Source organism: Cuculus canorus, chromosome 2 (assembly GCF_017976375.1).
Source record: "Cuculus canorus isolate bCucCan1 chromosome 2, bCucCan1.pri, whole genome shotgun sequence".
In the NCBI taxonomy this organism is placed as follows: Eukaryota; Metazoa; Chordata; class Aves; order Cuculiformes; family Cuculidae; genus Cuculus; species Cuculus canorus.
In genome coordinates, this window is record NC_071402.1 from 1,068,004 (window position 1) to 1,086,350 (window position 18,347).

Genomic DNA, 18,347 nt, shown 5'->3' on the forward strand with positions numbered 1-18,347 from the left:
TGGGGACCTTGACATCTGAGCTCTGCTGGAGACAGGAGCTACCCATCCCAAGCAATCCCTGCCCTTCCAGTGTTTCCCAGACCCTCTTGGAGCTCCAAGAGGAACTGGGATGCTCCGGCACTTCGAAAGATGCCAAAGGGCGCTTGCCCAGCTCACCACATGCATGCGAATGGGAAGGCCGGGGAGGATGCGGTGGGAGTGGGAAAATGAGGCCAGGAAAGAGGGTGGCATCGGGATGGTGGGACCCCCGCGCTGTGGCAGGAGGAAGGAGCAAACACAGGGAGCATCTCACGGTACACGGGGAGCTGGCAGGCAACGGCAGCCCCTCCCGGTGCCAGTGAGCACCTACTGTGCCAAGAAACCCCACCATGGAATGTGCCGGGAAGCATCTCTCCAGCACAGAGCCAGGGAGCAGAGTCAGGATGGGGAGTCGGAGGCATCAGTTGGTGTCCCGAGCACCTCAGAACCCTCCACCGTATCCATGGCTCTGCCTGGGACACTGTTTCCCAAAGAGAGGAATGGCCACAAGGTCTGGAGAACTCAGTTCCCAGGGCTGCTCCACACCAGCCACAGGCGCTCCCCAAAGATATCCAAAGGCTTTTGGAATTCCAAGGGCTGCAGGAGGTTCTGGAGGGGCTGGGAGCAATGCTTGGCAGCAGGGAAGATGCGAGGGGAGCAATGAGACTCAGGGATGCTCAGGACTAGGAATCCATCAGGATAGCCAAGCAGGAATGCCCACAGCTCCTCTTTCCCAACACAGCAGTCTAGCAGAAGTCAGGAAACACGGATCCGAGCCATGGACTGGGGTGGATGGCGTTCCGTGGGCAGGCTCCATGTAGGAACCAGCTGTCCAGTCAGCCACAGAGGGTTCCCTCACCACTCCTGTCGGATATAGGAATGCCGGAGCAGCTTGTGCCAGGGCAGGTGAGCACTGCCCACCTTTGCCTCACATCCACGGCATTAACGGAGCAGAAAGAAGCCGTTTGCTTCGAGCTGAGGGGATCTGAGTGGCTGGAACGTGGTTTGACAGGACTGATGCTTCACTCACAGGGAGCCCGGTTGGGCTCCGGGCATTGCCAGTAAGGATTGGGAAGCACTTTGCTTCCTGGAAACGGGGAATATCTCTTTTCAACTTGGATATTGGTGGTTTTGCAGCTGGAGAAAGAGGTTTGGAAAGGCTCTCTGCCTCTGGGCAGGACTCACGGGCACACACATGCAGTGACGGACACTATTGAAATGAAATTCGGAGGCATTGGGGAGAAAAATTCTGACTCCGTGGAGTCCTTCCGAGGCCGGCAGACGAGACCGTAACACTCAACACTTCAGTGATGCCTCATGGATTCCAGGGAACGCCGCCAACCTGTCCCCACCCTCGTCGCAGCCGCTGCGGTCACACAGGGACAGGGGAGCAGGACTCAAGCATTGAATACCACGTCGAGGCGGTGCTGTTTGCCCGCACGCGTGTGCCGGGTATTGGTGATCCCTGAGCTGTTGGAGCATCCGAGCTGCTGCTCAGCACCGAGAAGGTGCGGAAGGTTCAGCCGCAGGCGGCGGCGGAGGAGGTTTGGGCGGCAGCAATACCCTGGCAGGCGCTGCGCTGCGCATACCTTGGCACAGCAGCTCCGGGACGTTGCCACCGCATCCCGCAGGAACTCCTCCAGCCACACATTCCTCTCCCAGCTCATCACCACCGGCTCTGCCATCGTGAGCTGAGAGCATTTGCTGCTCTGGCAGGGTGGAGCAGGGAAAAGGGATCAGAGCCGGCCAGGGAAAAGCCACGCTGGTTGCAGGTACAGCTGCAGGTGATGTGGCTTTCCCTGCACTCACCATGTTTGCAGCACCGGGTGCTGCGCTGAGTCCTGTCCTGTTGGCACAGCCAGGTCCATTCCCAGGGCAGCTGCCCATCACCCTGCCCCGCTCCCAACACACAAAATCATGGAATCATTGAGGTTGGAAAAGAACCTCAACACCCACCAGTCCAACTCTTCCCCCAGCACTGCCAAGTCCACCATGGAACCATGTCCCTGAGCACCAGATACACATGGAATTAAACCCATCTGGGATGGGGACACCCCCACGGCCCTGGGCAGCCTCTGCCAGCCCTTCCCCTGAAGGAATTGTTCCCAATATCCAATCTAAACCTCCCCTGGTGCAGGACTCAGCATGCAGCCTTGTCAAATCCCCTCCCATTGACCTTGGCCCATGGATCCAACCTGGCCCAGATCCCTCGGTAGAGCCTTCCTGCCCTCCAGCCCATGGATCCATGCCCAGATCCTTATGTAGACCCTTCCTGCCCTCCAGCCCATGGATCCATGCCCAGATCCCTCTGCAGAGCCTTCCTGCCATCCAGCCAATGGATCCATGCCCGGATCCCTATGTAGACCATTCCTGCCCTCCAGCCCATGGATCCATGCCCAGATCCCTCTACAGACCCTTCCTGCCATCCAGCCCATGGATCCATGCCCAGATCCTTATGTAGACCCTTCCTGCCCTCCAGCCCATGGATCCATGCCCAGATCCCTCTGCAGACCCTTCCTGCCCTCCAGCCCATGGATCCATGCCCAGATCCCTCTGCAGAGCCTTCCTGCCCTCCAGCCCATGGATCCATGCCCAGATCCCTCTGTAGACCCTCCTGCCCTCCAGCTCATGGATCCATGCCCAGATCCCTCTGCAGACCCTTCCTGCCCTCCAGCCCATGGATCCATGCCCAGATCCCTCTGCAGACCCTTCCTGCCCTCCAGCCCATGGATCCATGCCCAGATCCCCCTGCAGACCATTCCTGCCCTCCAGCCCATGGATCCATGCCCAGATCCCTCTGCAGACCCTTCCTGCCCTCCAGCCCATGGATCCATGCCCAGATCCCTCTGTAGACCCTCCTGCCCTCCAGCTCATGGATCCATGCCCAGATCCCTCTGCAGACCCTTCCTGCCCTCCAGCCCATGGATGCAGCTGGAGTTGGCTCTTTGCTCCTGCATCTTATAGGCTGTGCTCTGGATCCATCCCAGACTCTGAAGGCGAGTGGTCTGGAGCTGGAATTACGAGGGGAACTGCGGCAGTGAGGTTGGCAAGAAGAGGCTCAGGGGACCGTGCCCAAGGCTCGCTGCCAGTCCCACCACAGATCTCCCAGTTCCCCAGAGCCAGCAGCACGTCCCAGCCATGGGCAGACGTGCAGATCTCGGAGCTACCTGTGACTTCACAGAGCAAATATGTGGTGGAAAATTCGGCACCAGGCAGCCTCTATCGCAGAGCCCAGAGGATCTGCGCACGGCTCGCTGCCGATGGCCGTCTGTCCCCAACCAGCCAGCAAAAACAGCTCCCGAGCTGGGAATGCTTCCCTGCTGCTCCTAGGAGATTCCACCCCTTGTAGCGGCTCCCACATCTGGGCTCGCATCAGCCCCGGGGTGGCCACCAGGAGCTGGGCAGGGATTGTTCCACTGCACTCAGTGCTGGAGAGGTGACATCTCGACTCCTGAGCTCAGTCCTGGGCTCCTCGCTCCAAGAAAGACCTGGAGAGGCTGGAGCGCGTGTGGAGAAGGGACCGGAGCTGGGAAGGGTCTGGAGAGCAGAGGTTCTGGGAGCAGCTGAGGGACCTGGAGATGTTTATGAAGAGGTGGCTGAGGGGAGATCTCCTGGATCTGCGCAGCTCCGGAAAGGAGGCTGGAGACAGGCAGGGGTCGGGCTCTGCTTCCAAGGAACAGGCGATGGGACAAGAGGGAACGGCCTCCAGTTGGTCCAGGGGAGGGTTAGACTGGAGACTGGGAACAATTCCTTGAGATCAAGGGCTGGCAGAAGCTGCCTGGGGCAGGAAGGGGAGTCCCCATCCCTGGAGGGGTTCGGAATCCATGTGGATGTGGTGCTCATGGATACAGTTCTGTGGTGGGGTTGGCAGTGCCGGGAGAAGGGTTGGACTTAGTGCTGTTAAAGGTCTTTTCCAACATCAATGATTCCATGATTCTATCTCCTGTGATGCCCAGCCCAGCTCATCATCAGCAGCATCATCATCAATCATCATCACCTTAAATCTTATCCCAACACTCCTGAGCCTGTGGCAGCGAAGCCAAACCCCTGGAGCTGAACCTCATGGAGCGTACGGACACTGAGCACAAGTCCCTGGAGCAGGGAAGCTGGAGAAGTGGGGCTGGGAGAACCTCAGGAGGTTCAGCAAGGCCAAGGGCAAGGTCCTACACCTGGGTGGGGGCAATCCCTGATTTCAGCCCAGGATCGGTGATGATGGGATGGAGAGCAGCCCTGAGTAGAAGGACTTGGGGTGCTGGGAATGAGAAGCTCCACAGGAGCTGGCAACGTGCACTCACAGCCCAGAAGGTCAACTGTGTCCTGGGCTGCATCCAAAGCAGCGCAGCCAGCAGGGATGGAGGGGATTCTGCCCCTCTGTTCCTCTCTTGGGAGACCTCATCTGGAGGATTGGGTCCAGGTCTGGAATCCTCAACAGAAGAAGGAGATGGAGCTGTTGGAATGGATCCAGAGGAGGCTACAAAGATGATCAGAGGGCTGGAGCACCTCCCATCCGAGGACAGGCTGAGAGAGTTGGGGTTGTTCATCCTGGAGAAGAGAAGGCTCCAAGGAGAACTTAGAGAGACCTTCCAGTACCTGAAGGGGCTCCCAGAAAGCCGAGGAGGGACTATTGACAAAGGCTTGTGGGGATAGGATGAGGGGCAACGGCTCTAGACTGGAGAGGGGCAGATTTAGACTGGACATAAGGAAGAATTTCTTCACGATGAGGGTGGTGAGGCCCTGGAAGAGGTTGCCCAGAGAAGTTGTGGCTGCCCCATCCCTGGAGGTGTTGAAGGCCAGTTTGGATGGTCCTTGGGCAGCCTGATCCAGTGGGATGTCCCTGCCCATGGCAGTGGGGTTGGAACTGGCTGATCTTTAAGGTCCCTTCCAACCCAAACCATTCCATGATTCTACGAAGCTCTGGATGAACACGGATCCAACTATGCCGTGCGTGGGGCCCCTTCAGCATCACCCACGTGGCCCCGCATGCCGCTGCTCCGGGACAGCTGCCACTGTTCCCGATCGCTTCCATACGCCTCCCCCAACCCCTCTCCGTCGCCCTTCGGCAACACATGCAGCTGGCGAGCTATTAAACGATGCAGGTGACAATTATGGGTTAGCAGTAAACCTCTCCGGGGGCTCCGAGAAGAAAGGAACGGGGGCTTTACACACACCTTGCTGGCGGCTGGGTGAACAGGAATGGCTCAGGGCAGGATGCAGCGCTCCGAGCTGCGGGACCGGCCAGCTGCAAAGCCAGGAGAGCTCCCCTGGCCCTCCTTCCCCTTTCCTGACCCCCAGAATTGCTCCCTCAGCCCCCCTTCTCCTCCTCTGACCCCTGGCATCGCTCTCCGAGCCACCCTTCCTCCCTCCTGAGTCCCAGCATTGCTCCCCAGACTCGATTTCCCTCTCCCCAATCCCAGCATCACTCTGGCTTCCCTTCCCCTCTCCTGAACCCCAGAATTGCTCTGTGGGCACCTTCCTCTCTCCTGAACCCCAGAATTGCTCCCTGGGCACCTTCCTCTCTCCTGAACTCCAGAATTGCTCCGTTGGGCACCTTCCTCTCTCCTGAATCCCAGAACTGCTCCCAGGGCACCCTCCTCTCTCCTGAACCCCAGAATTGCTCCCTGGGCACCTTCTCCTCTCCTGAACTCCAGAATTGCTCCCTGGGCACCTTCCTCTCTCCTGAACCCCAGAATTGCTCCCCAGACTCCCTTCTCTCTACAACTGCCTGAAAGGAGGTTGTGGTGAGGTGGGTTCTTCCTCTTCTCCCAAGTGAGAGGGGACAGAACAAGGGGGAATGGCCTCAAGCTGCACCAGGGGAGGTTCAGACTGGACATCAGGAGAAACTTCTTCACGGAAAGGGTCACCAGGTCCTGGCAGAGGTTGCCCAGGGAGAGGGTGGAGTCCCCATCCCTGGAGGTATCTAAAAGATGGGTAGATGAGGTGCTCAGGGACATGGTTTAGTGGCAGATAGGGATGGTTGGACTTGATGATTAAAGAGGTCTTTTCCAACCTGGTGATTCTATGATTCTCCTCTCCCAAATCCCGGCATCACTCCCTGTGCCTCCCTTCCACTCCCCCCAATCTCAGCATTGCTCTCCAGGACCCCCTTAGAATCATAGAATAGTTTGGGTTGGAAGGGACCTTCAAGATCAGCCAGTTCCAACCTCACTGCCATGGGCAGGGACATCCCACTGGATCAGACTGCCCAAGGACCATCCAACCTGGCCTTCAACATCTCCAGGGATGGGGCAGCCACAACTGCCCTGGGAAACCTCTTCCAGGGCCTCACCACTCTCATGGTGAAGAAGTTCCTCCTCATGTCCGGTCTAAATCTGCCCCTCTCCAGTTTATCCCTGTTCCCCCTTGTCCTATCCCCACAAGCCTTTGTGAACAGCACCTCCTCAGCTTTCTTGGAGCCCCTTCAGGTACTGGAAGGTCGCTCCAAGGTCTCCTCGGAACCTTCTCTTCTCCAGGTGGAACAACCCCAACTCTCTCAGCCTGTCCTCGGATGGGAGGTGCTCCAGCCCTCGTATCATCCTTGGAGCCTCCTCTGGACCCGTTCCAACAGCTCCATCTCCTCCTTCTGTTGAGGATTCCAGACCTGGACCCAATCCTCCAGAGAAGGTCTCCCAGGAGAGGAACAGAGGGGCAGAATCCCCTCTATCCCTGCTGGCCACGCTGCTTTGGATGCAGCCCAGGACACGGTTGGCCTTCTGGGCTGTGAGCGCACGTTGTGGCTCATGTCGAGCTTCTTATCCTCCAGCACCCCAAGTCCTTCTCCTCATGGCTGCTCTCAATCAGATCATCCTCCATCCCCAGAAGAAGGAGATGGAACTTTTGGAACTGGTCCAGAGCAGCCCACAAAGGTGATGCGAGGGTTGGAGCACCTCCCATCCGAGGACAGGCTGAGAGAGTTGGGGTTGTCCCGCGTGGAGAAGTCTCTGAGGAGACCTTAGAGTGACCTTCCAGTACCTGAAGGAGCTGCAGAAAAACTGAGGAGACACAGTTCACAAAGGTTTGGAGTGATAGGACGAGGGGCAATGGGTATAAACTGGAGAGGGGCAGATTTAGACTGGACATGAGGAGGAATTTCTTCACGATGAGGGTGGTGAGACCCTGGAAGAGGTTGCCCAGGGAAGTTGTGGCTGCCCCATCCCTGGAGGTGTTCCAGGCCAGGTTGGATGGACCTTGGGCAGCCTGATCCAGTGGGATGACCCTGCCCATGGCAGGAGGTTGGAACTGGCTGGGCTTTAAGATCCCTTCCAACCCAAACCATTCTAGGATTGTAGGATTCTAGGATTTTCTCCTTGCTCAGCCAGCACCGACTCGGTTTTACGAGGGCTTGGCAAGAGGAACGAGCCTGACCAGCCCCACGCACACCCACCAACCCGGCAGGGCTCAAAACTCTCCAGCTCAGCTCCGGGGAGCAATTTCCCCGGCTGTTCCGCACGGCTGCGGGGCTCCTGGGAGCTCTAAAAGCAGGAAGCCAGCGGTGTAATTTAGAAGGAAATTCTCAAAGCCAAACCATTAAGGGTCTAAAAAAGAGGCTGCATCCAATTCGATCGGAACAGAAGAAAATAAACCCCATCGTAATAGCAGGTTCAAGATGGAGAGTAACCCAATTCCAGATTTCCTCCGCTTAATCCGGCAGGAACCTGCAGATGGTTGGGGGAGGGGACCGCAGTTGGGCAGTGTGGAGCAGCCGATTGTGCCGTTCCCGTGCCGCTGGGAAGACGCGGGGCACCAGGGATGGGCAGCTCCTCATGCCAGGATGGAACGGGCACATCCTCATGCCGGGATGGGCAGTTCCTCGTGTCTGGATGGGACTGATGGGATGGGATGAGCACCTCAGGATGGGATGGGACTGCGGGGATGGGATGGGCACCTCCTCATGTCTGGATGGGACTGCTGGGATGGAATGGGCACCTCCTCATGATGGGATGGGACTGCTGGGATGGGATGGGCACCTCCTCATGATGGGATGGGACTGCGGGGATGGGATGGGCACCTCCTCATGAAGGGATGGGACTGCTGGGATGGGATGGGCACCTCCTCATGATGGGATGGGACTGCGGGGATGGGATGGGCACCTCCTCATGCCGGGATGAGACGGGCACCTCATCACACTATGATAGGATGTGCACCTCCTCATGATGGGATGGAACTGCGGGGATGGGATGGGCACCTCCTCATGATGGGATGGGACTGCTGGGATGGGATGGGCACCTCCTCATGCTGGGATGAGACGGGCATTTCATCACACTAGGATGGGATGGGCACCTCCTCATGATGGGATGGGACTGCTGGGATGGGATGGGCACCTCCTCATGGTGGGATGGGACGGCTGGGATGGGATGGGCACCTCCTCATGATGGGATGGGACTGCAGGGATGGGATGGGCACCTCCTCATGATGGGATGGGACTGCTGGGATGGGATGGGCACCTCCTCATGTCTGGATGGGACTGCTGGGATGGAATGGGCACCTCCTCATGATGGGATGGGACTGTGGGGATGGGATGGGCACCTCCTCATGATGGGATGGGGCTGTTGGGATGGAACGGGCATCTCCTCATGCTGGGATGAGACGGGCACCTCATCACACTATGATAGGATGGGCACCTCCTCATGCCAGGATGGGACTGTTGGGATGGAATGGGCACCTCCTCATGTCTGGATGGGACTGCTGGGATGGGATGGGCACCTCCTCATGATGGGATGGGACTGCGGGGATGGGATGGGCACCTCCTCATGATGGGATGGGACTGCGGGGATGGGATGGGCACCTCCTCATGCCGGAATAGGACTGTTGGGATGGAACAAGCATCTCCTCATGCTGGGATGAGACGGGCACCTCATCACACTAGGATGGGATGGGCACCTCCACATGCCAGGATGGGACTGTTGGGATGGAACAGGCACCCTCTCCTGCTGGAAAGAGATGGGCACATTCTCATGCTGGGATGGGCACCTCCTCATGCCAGGATGGGACTGCTGGGATGGGATGGGATGGGATGGGATGGGATGGGAACCTCCTCCTGCTGGGATGGGACTGTTGGGATGGAACAGGCACGTCCTTCCTGCTGGGATGAGACGGGCACATCCTCATGCTGGGATGGGCACCTCCTCAGGCCAGGATGGGACTGCTGGGATGGGATGGGACTGTTGGGATGGAACAGGCACCTCCTCCTGCTGGGATGAGACGGGCATATCCTCATGCTGGAATGGGACTGTCAGGATGGCACCGCATCACACTAGGATGGGATGGGCACCTCCTCATGTCGGGATGAGACGGATGGGATGGGATAGGATGGGATGGGCACCTCCTCATGTCGGGATGAGATGGATGGGATGGGATGGGATGGGATGGGATGTGTTTGGATGGGATGGGATGTGTTTGGATGGGATGGGCACCTCGTCACACTAGGATGGGATGGGCACCTCCTCATGTCGGGATGAGACGGATGGGATGGGATGAGACTGATGGGATGGGATGGGATGGGATGGGCACCTTGTCACACTAGGATGGGATGGGCACCTCCTCATGTCGGGATGAGACGGATGGGATGGGATGGGATGGGATGGGATGGGATGGGATGGGATGGGATGGGATGGGATGGGACGGGATGGGGACCTCGTCACACTAGGATGGGATGGGCACCTCCTCATGTCGGGATGAGACGGATGGGACGGGATGGGCAACTCCTTACACTACAATGAGATGGGCACCTCCTCATGTCAGGATGGGACTGTCAGGATGTGATGGATACCTCCTCACACTAGGATGGGATGGGCACCTCCTCATGCTGGGATGGGACTGTTGGGATGAGATGGCCACATTATCACACTAGGATGAGATGGGCACCTCCTCATGCTGGGATGGAACAGGCACCTCCTCATGCCGGGATGGGACTGCTGGGAAGGGATGGGCACCTCTCTCCTCTGCATCCATGGTCAGGAATGGGGCTGTTCCCCTGCTGCCCCTTCCCAGCAGCGTGGCTGAAGTCTTGCCAGCTGCTCCATGCTCTTCCGCTCCAACAACCTCATGTACCAGGACCCTTCCTTAGGGTGTGACATGGCCCAACTCGGAGAAACTCAGCCACCACCCTCATGCCTGATGGCAAGAGTCCACATCCCTGCGACTTCATCATTCCCTGCATGGAGAGATGCAACTGGATCCATGGATGGAGGGTAGGAGGATCTACAGAGGGATCTGGGCATGGATCCATAGGCTGGAGGATAGGAGGATCTACAGAAGGATCTGGGCATGGATCCATAGGCTGGTGGGTAGGAGGATCTACAGAAGGATCTGGGCATGAACCCATGGGCTGGAGGGCAGGAGGATCTACAGAGGGATCTGGGCATGGATCCATGGGCTGGAAGGCAGGAGGATCTACAGAAGGATCTGGGCATGGATCCATGAGCTGGAGGACAGGAGGGCTCTGCAGAAGGATCTGGCCAGGCTGGATCCATGGGCTGAGGCTGGAGCAAGGGAGGCTGAGGGCAGTCCTGATGGCTCTGTGCAGCTCTTGGAGAAGAGGCTTAAGCCAGGACGGGGTCAGGCTCTGCTCCCAAGGAACAGGTGCTGGGACAAGAGGGAATGGCCTCCGGTTGGGCCAGCGGAGGGTTAGACCGGATATTGGGAACCCCTTGTGGCCAAGGGTTGGCAGAGGCTGCCCAGGGGAGAGGGGGAGTCCCCATCCCTGGAGGGGTTTAAATCCATGCGGATGTGGTGCTCAGGGACACAGTTCCATGGTGGGCGAGGGGTTGGACTCGGTGCTGTTGAGGGTCTTTTCCAACCTGAATGATTCCACGATTGGATTTTATCCTACAATCCCTTTTCCCAAGGCTGCACTACTCAGGACTTTGAGCAGCTTTTAGGATGCACATCAGGTCTGGGAGAGTCTGAGAAGTCACCACCAAGCCAAGAACCTCCAGAAGAAACCAGTGTGATGGCACCTTGCTCTGGGATGTTTAATGCATCCATCACGGCAGCACCTTGGGATACAGGGATGGGTGCCGGAGCCCTGGCTCTTGGCTTGGACGCTTCCAAGGAGCCGTGTACCCACGCAGGATGAGGAATGGGATGCGCTGAAGGGACGCACAGCCCAGTTGGGGCAGCAGCTGCCCCCACCACGGGCATTGGGAACCCACAGCAGCAGGAAGCTTGGCCCGGGTGAGCCCCCTGCTCCCAAGTACCTGTCCCCAGGATTGGGGAATGAGCTGCCGCGCTCTCCACATGATCCATCACAAGGTGCTCCCTGCCTGCATCCCTGCTTAGCACCTGCGAGCCTGCCAGGAAACACATGTGACCCCGCTGCTCCGGCTCGGCAGGGCTTTTCTTCCTCTGATTTAGTTGCTGTGAGCTTTTTTTCCCCCCCCTCCTCCTCTTTCCTCGCTCCGCTGCCTGCTCTCCTAATGGAATGTTTGCCAGCTGGGAACCAGCAGCTCCCGGCTCCACAGCCTCTCGTGCCCTGAGCAGCCGTGTAGAGTCACCGATCTGGTCCCAATTGTGCTGCTCCGTGCCCTGCCACGCCGTCCAGCTCCACATCTGGGAAAGAACAAAGCTTTCCGAGCCACGCTTACGTTGCTCCCCATCCATTCCCTCACCAGCCCTTGGCGAGAACCGCCTTTGTGTGCCGGAGGGAAACTGAGGCAAGATGGGGATGACGGATCACGGGGAGCTGGGAACCCCTCACCCCCCACATTGATTTGAAACCTGCTGTTTGGCTTCTGGCTGCGGTGAAGGCTCCTGCTTGGAGAAATGTGGTCCCCCGTCCCCATCCGTGGCCTGTGTGCCCCCTCCCCACCGCCGTGGCCCCCCCGTCCCCATCCCCATCCCAAAGCCGCTCCAGCTGCCGGGGGCTCGATGGGAAGTGCAGGTACGCTGCTGGCTCCCTGCCCGTCTCCCCTGTGTCTGTCTGGTGAAAGAGGAAGCCAGTCCACCTCTGGAATCCTTCACTCTCTCCTCGTTCCTGCTCTCCCCGCGGCTCCCCTGGGGATTTGGGGGTCAGCCGCTCTCTCCCGGTCTCTCTTTTTTCCCTGGCCGCTATCGGATTACAATGCACGCAGTGTTCAGTCCAAATCCCCCACTGCACGTTAATCCTGTTCCTCTGTCTCTAACCACCAAACCGTTTTCCTGTGCCTCCTGTCTTTCCATTCCTCCTCCGCTATTTTTTATCTCTGACAAATAGAGCACGTCAGCTCCAATTGGAGCGAGCGGGATGGGGAAGGGGCTGTGGGAGCAGCCAGGAGCTGGAGAGGAGGCCAGGAGAGGGATAGGGAGCTGCGATGAGGGGTCCAAGCAGCTAGAGACAAGCTGGTCCGTAGCTCCACCAGCCGAATCCCAGTCGCTTCCAGTGCCCAAATGGGACATCCCAGAGCTTTTAAGCAGGGCCCTGGGGCTCAGAAGCCATGAGAAGCAGCCAAGAGCTGACCCATCATCCCCGCCTGCCTCAGTTTCCCTCTGGCACACAAAGCTGGCTCTCCTCCAAGGGAATGCATGCCCAGCATCGTGAGCTTCTCTCAGAAATCCATGCATGGAAGCTGAGCCGGATGATATGGCATGGCATGGAGCAGCACAGTTCAGAGAAGATCTGTGACCCCCCCACCATGCCCTGCACGGGGCTGCGGAGGCTCAGCCTGTGGCTACAACAAAGATGAGGAGATCTAGGGGTCTCCTACCCAGGGCAGAAGCCCAGAGGGGAGCACAGGGTGAGGAACAGGATGTAGAGACCTCCAACACTTCTTGATGGGACAGATGGATGAGGTTGGCACGTGCCAGCTCCTCCCAAAAGCTGGGCAGCAGCAGCACCACCACAGCCTGAGCTCCAGAGCTGAGCACCAGTGGGCAGTGCTGCCACAACTCTCCTTTCCCACCACGACCCCAGGAAGAAGCACTGGCACACAAGCCACCCTGTGTCCTCTTCCCATGTCCTCTCCTCGTGCCCTCTTCCTATGCCCTCTCCTCGTGTCCTCTCCCCATTTACTCTCCCTGTGTCCTCTCCTTGCGTTCTCTCCCCACCTCCTCTCCAGGTCTCCTTTCCCTGTGTCCCCTTCCCTGTGTCATCTTTCTATGTCCTTTCCGTGTCCTCTGCTCATGTTGTCCCCATGTCCTCTCCCCATGTCCTCCCTCATCTCCTCTCTGTGTCTTCTCCCTGCCTTATCCTCGTTACCTCTTCCCACTTCCCCATCTCTTCTCCCCATCTACTCTCCCTGTGTTTTCCCTCCTTGTGTCCTCTCCCCATGCCCTCACCCATCTCCTCTCCACATCTCTTCTTCCCACCTTCTCTCCCTGTCTCTCCTCGTGTTTTCTCTCCTTGTGTCCTCTCCCCATGCCCTCACCCCATCTCCTCTCCACATCTCTTCTTCCCACCTTCTCTCCCTGTCTCCTCTCCCCGTTTTCAGTGTCCTCTCCCCATGCCCTCACCCCATCTCCTCTCCACATCTCCTCTTCCCACCTCCTCTCCCTGTCTCCTCTCCCTGTGTTTCCTCTCCTTGTGTCCTCTCCCCATGCCCTCACTCCATCTCCTCTCCACATCTCCTCTTCCCACTTCCTCTCCCTGTCTCCTCTCCCTGTGTTTCCTCTCCTTGTGTCCTCTCCCCATACCTTCACCCCATCTCCTCTCCACATCTCTACTTCCCACCTCCTCTCCCTGTCTCCCCTCCCCGTGTTTTCTCTCCTTGTGTCCTCTCCCCATGCCCTCACCCCACCTCCTCTCCACATCTCTACTTCCCACCTCCTCTCCGTCTCCTTTCCCTGTGTTTTCTCTCCTTGTGTCCTCTCCCCATGCCCTCACCCCATCTCCTCTCCACAACTCCTCTTCCCACCTTCTCTCCCTGTCTCCTCTCCCCGTTTTCTGTGTCCTCTCCCCATGCCCTCATCCCATCTGTTCTCCATATCTTTTCTTCCCACCTCCTCTCCGTCTCCTCTCCCTGTTTTTCCTCTCCTTGTGTCCTCTCCCCATGCCCTCACCCCATCTCCTCTCCACATCTCTTCTTCCCACCTCCTCTCCCCGTGTTTTCTGTGTCCTCTCCCCATGCCCTCATCCCATCTGTTCTCCACATCTCTTCTTCCCACCTTCTCTCCCTGTCTCCTCTCCCCGTTTTCTGTGTCCTTTCCCCATGCCCTCATCCCATCTGTTCTCCATATCTTTTCTTCCCACTTCCTCTCCCTGTCTCCTCTCCCTGTGTTTTCCCTCCTTGTGTCCTCTCCCCATGCCCTCACCCCATCTCCTCTCCACATCTCTTCTTCCCACCTTCTCTCCCTGTCTCTCCTCGTGTTTTCTCTCCTTGTGTCCTCTCCCCATGCCCTCACCCCATCTCCTCTCCACATCTCTTCTTCCCACCTTCTCTCCCTGTCTCCTCTCCCCGTTTTCAGTGTCCTCTCCCCATGCCCTCACCCCATCTCCTCTCCACATCTCCTCTTCCCACCTCCTCTCCCTGTCTCCTCTCCCTGTGTTTCCTCTCCTTGTGTCCTCTCCCCATACCTTCACCCCATCTCCTCTCCACATCTCTACTTCCCACCTCCTCTCCCTGTCTCCTCTCCCCGTGTTTTCTCTCCTTGTGTCCTCTCCCCATGCCCTCACCCCATCTCCTCTCCACATCTCTTCTTCCCACCTTCTCTCCCTGTCTCTCCTCGTGTTTTCTCTCCTTGTGTCCTCTCCCCATGCCCTCACCCCATCTCCTCTCCACAACTCCTCTTCCCACCTTCTCTCCCTGTCTCCTCTCCCCGTTTTCTGTGTCCTCTCCCCATGCCCTCATCCCATCTGTTCTCCATATCTTATCTTCCCACTTCCTCTCCCTGTCTCCTCTCCCCGTGTTTTCTCTCCTTGTGTCCTCTCCCCATGCCCTCATCCCATCTCCTCTCCACATCTCTTCTTCCCACCTTCTCTCCATCTCCCCTCCCTGTGTTTTCTCTCCTTGTGTCCTCTCCCCATGCTCTCACCCCATCTCCTCTCTACATCTCTTCTTCCCATCTCCTCTCCCTGTCTCCTCTCCCCGTATTTTCTGTGTCCTCTCCCCATGCCCTCACCCATCTCCTCTCCACATCTCTTCTTCCCACCTCCTCTCCCTGTCTCCTCTCCCCATATTTTCTCTCCTTGTGTCCTCTCCCCATGCCCTCACCCCATCTCCTCTCCACATCTCTTCTTCCCACCTTCTCTCCCTGTCTCCTCTCCCCGTGTTTTCTCTCCTTGTGTCCTCTCCCCATGCCCTCACCCCATCTCCTCTCCACATCTCTTCTTCCCACCTTCTCTCCCTGTCTCCTTTCCCTGTGTTTTCTCTCCTTGTGTCCTCTCCCCATGCCCTCACCCCATCTCCTCTCCACATCTCCTCTTCCCATCTCCCCTTCCCATGTTTTCTCTCCTTGTGTCCTCTCCCCATGCCCTCACCCCATCTCCTCTCCACATCTCCTCTTCCCATCTCCCCTTCCCATGTTTTCCCTCCCCACCTCCTCTCTTCTGTGTCCTCTCCTGATCTTTTCTTCCCACCTTCTCTCCCTGTGTCCTCTCCTGATCTTTTCTTCCCACCTTCTCTCCCCGTGTCCTCCCCCCATCCCCTCTGCAGCCCCCTCGGATCCATTCTGATTCCTAAGGATGCCGTTGGCCCCGCTTGGAGCAGGAGCCCTGGAGCACCCTTGGCCCTGACCTTGGAGCTGAAGGAGCAAAGGCACGCAGATGGGTGGGGAAGGCAGCAGGATGTCACCCCTGTCACCTCCTGCTCTGACACAGCACCGAGGTTGCAGGGATGGGATGCAGAAGGAGTCGGAGCATAGAGGGAGGAGGTCTGGGATTCCCGGTGGTGCCCTCCCCCAGCTGCAGCGCTCCCTGATTTATGGACGGGTGTTTTGCTGCCGGCTGCCTTCCTGCTGATTCCTTTTACTCAGCTCAGCACCTGGAGAGGCTGCGGAGGCAGGAGGGAGCCGTCCTCCCCCTGCTCGGAATTGAGAAGGGAAAAGGGGGACCACATCCAGACACAGGAGGAGGAAGAGAGAAACGACGGAGCCAGGAACCTGAACACGAGAAGACGCTTTCTCACTATGAAAGTGGTCGGACTATCTATGGTGGCATCTCCATCCTCGGAGATACCTGGGACCTGCCCAGAGCAGATGACTCCAGTGGTCCCTGTCATGTCCGGCCATTCCGGGGTTCAGCAATGGACGACGAGACCCCACAGACACCCCCTCTCCTCCTGCAAGGAAGGCAAGTGCTGTGTAAAGCCACATAGCTGGCAATCATTAGGTTTCAGAGTAAACACATCTCCCGTGATGGCAGACAGCTGCCTGCGAGTCACTGCAGCCACACAGGTCGGGGAATTCGCTCCACATCCCACAGGAGGAAGGGCTATAAACCACTATAAACTACGCAAAACACCTAGTGGTCCAGGTGGCCAACGGCTTGGATCAGAAACGGCGTGGCCACCAGGACCAGGGAGGGGATTCTGCCCCTGGTGAGGCCACACCTCCAATCCTGGGTTCAATTCTGGGCTTTTCACTCCAAGAAGGACCTTGAGGGGATGGAGAGTGTCCGGAGAAGGGAACGGAGCTGGAGAAGAGGCTGGAGAACAAGGGTTGTGAGGGACATCTGAGGGACCTGCGGTGGTTCAGCCTCGAGGAGGATGAGGGGAGACCTTATTGCTCTCCACAACTGCCTGAAAGGAGGTTGTGGTGCGGTGGGTTCTGCCTCTTCTCCTCGGTGAGAGGACGAGAGGAGATGTCCTCACGCTGCACCAGAGGAGGGTCAGATGGGCCATCAGGAGAACCTTCTCCACCGAGAGGTTCCTCAGGCCCCGCCAAAGGCTGCCCAAGAGGTGGTGGAGTCCCCATCGCTGGAGGGGTTTAAAAGATGAGTGGATGAAGTACTTAAGGACGTGGTTTAGTGGCAGATAGGAACGGTTGGACTCGATGATCCAAGAGGTCTTTTCCAACCTGCTGATTCTACGACTCTATGAAAGTGTGGCAGCAAATCCCACCGTGGTGGCTGCCACCGAGCCACCAGCTGGGGCAGATCCCATGGGAATGGAGCTACTCCGACACTGGCTACGGCAAAGACCCAGGCTCACATCCCTGCCAGCAGCTGCCGTGCGCGAGGGCCAGGCTCCCCCTTCCCTCCCCACTTCCAATCTTTCCGTGCTGATTTACTGCCCACAGAAAAAGTTTCCCTTTTGGAATCCAAGATTCCTTGTGTTTTGGCTCCTGCTCCCACAAACCCGAAATCAACTGTTAATTTTGGCAAATCCCTTTCTTTGCTCTGACCGTGGTCCGACTTTTCCATTCTCAACACCTTGGGAGCTGCTCCTGGGATGGGGGGAGAACACATCCCACTCCCTTCTTGGGCACTTTGCCCTTCCCCTTCCCAACGAAGGACTGGGAAAAGGTAGGGCTTAGGTGGCAAAGCCCCCCATTCCCAACTCTTGTCCCAAGAAGAGCTCAGGAGCAAGACAGGACCTGGAGAGGTCCTGCTTGGCCAGCGTGGAAGCATGGGCTTCTCCAGCCCAGTGGGCAATCGCCCAGCGCGGCAAAGAGGAGCTCGGCTCGGCTCCGAGCGTGGAGCAACCGTCTGGCAGGGAAAGCCACGGAGAAACCACGGGAAGCAGGAGAACCTGTGGTTATGCAGCCGTGCAAACCTCCCCACAAACTCCTCCAACCCCACCGGAGGGCGAGAGGCTCCCGCTGCACCCTCGCCGTTTCCAGGTGCCGAGGGCTGCGGAGCGGGGAAACGCCAGAGCTGTGGAGGTGCTGCTTCGTCTCGCGCTGCCAAACCCCCACGCTGGTTTCCCCCTCCCCGCGGCGAGCGCTGCCGCCCACATCTCGCTTCTGTGCAGAGCAGGCTCCGCTCGTTAAAGATTACGAGATGTAAAGGCAGAGCCGCAGGCCTCCGGCTTCGGCGCCTTCCCAAGCAGGGCAAGGGGGATGGGATGGGATGGGATGGGATGGGATGGGATGGGATGAGATGAGATGAGATGAGATGAGATGAGATGAGATGAGATGAGATGAGATGAGATGGGATGGGATGGGATGGGATGGGATGGGATGGGATGGGATGAGATGAGATGAGATGAGATGAGATGAGATGAGATGAGATGAGATGGGATGGGATGGGATGGGATGGGATGGGATGGGATGGGATGAGATGAGATGAGATGAGATGAGATGAGATGAGATGGGATGGGATAGGATGAGATGGGATGGGATGGGATGGGATGGGATGGGATGGGATGGGATGGGATGGGATGGGATGGGATGAGATGAGATGAGATGATGAGATGAGATGAGATGAGATGAGATGAGATGAGATGAGATGAGATGAGATGAGATGAGATGAGATGGCATGG

The 18,347-nt window shown here is 58.0% G+C and overlaps 1 protein-coding gene across 4 annotated transcripts in view; it reads right to left on the reverse strand.

Annotated features, from left to right (window-relative positions):
* The window catches only part of BOP1 (BOP1 ribosomal biogenesis factor), a 96,489-nt gene that overhangs the window by 39,688 nt on the left and 38,454 nt on the right, over nt 1–18,347 (reverse strand). The gene's annotated exons all lie outside the window — the stretch shown is intronic.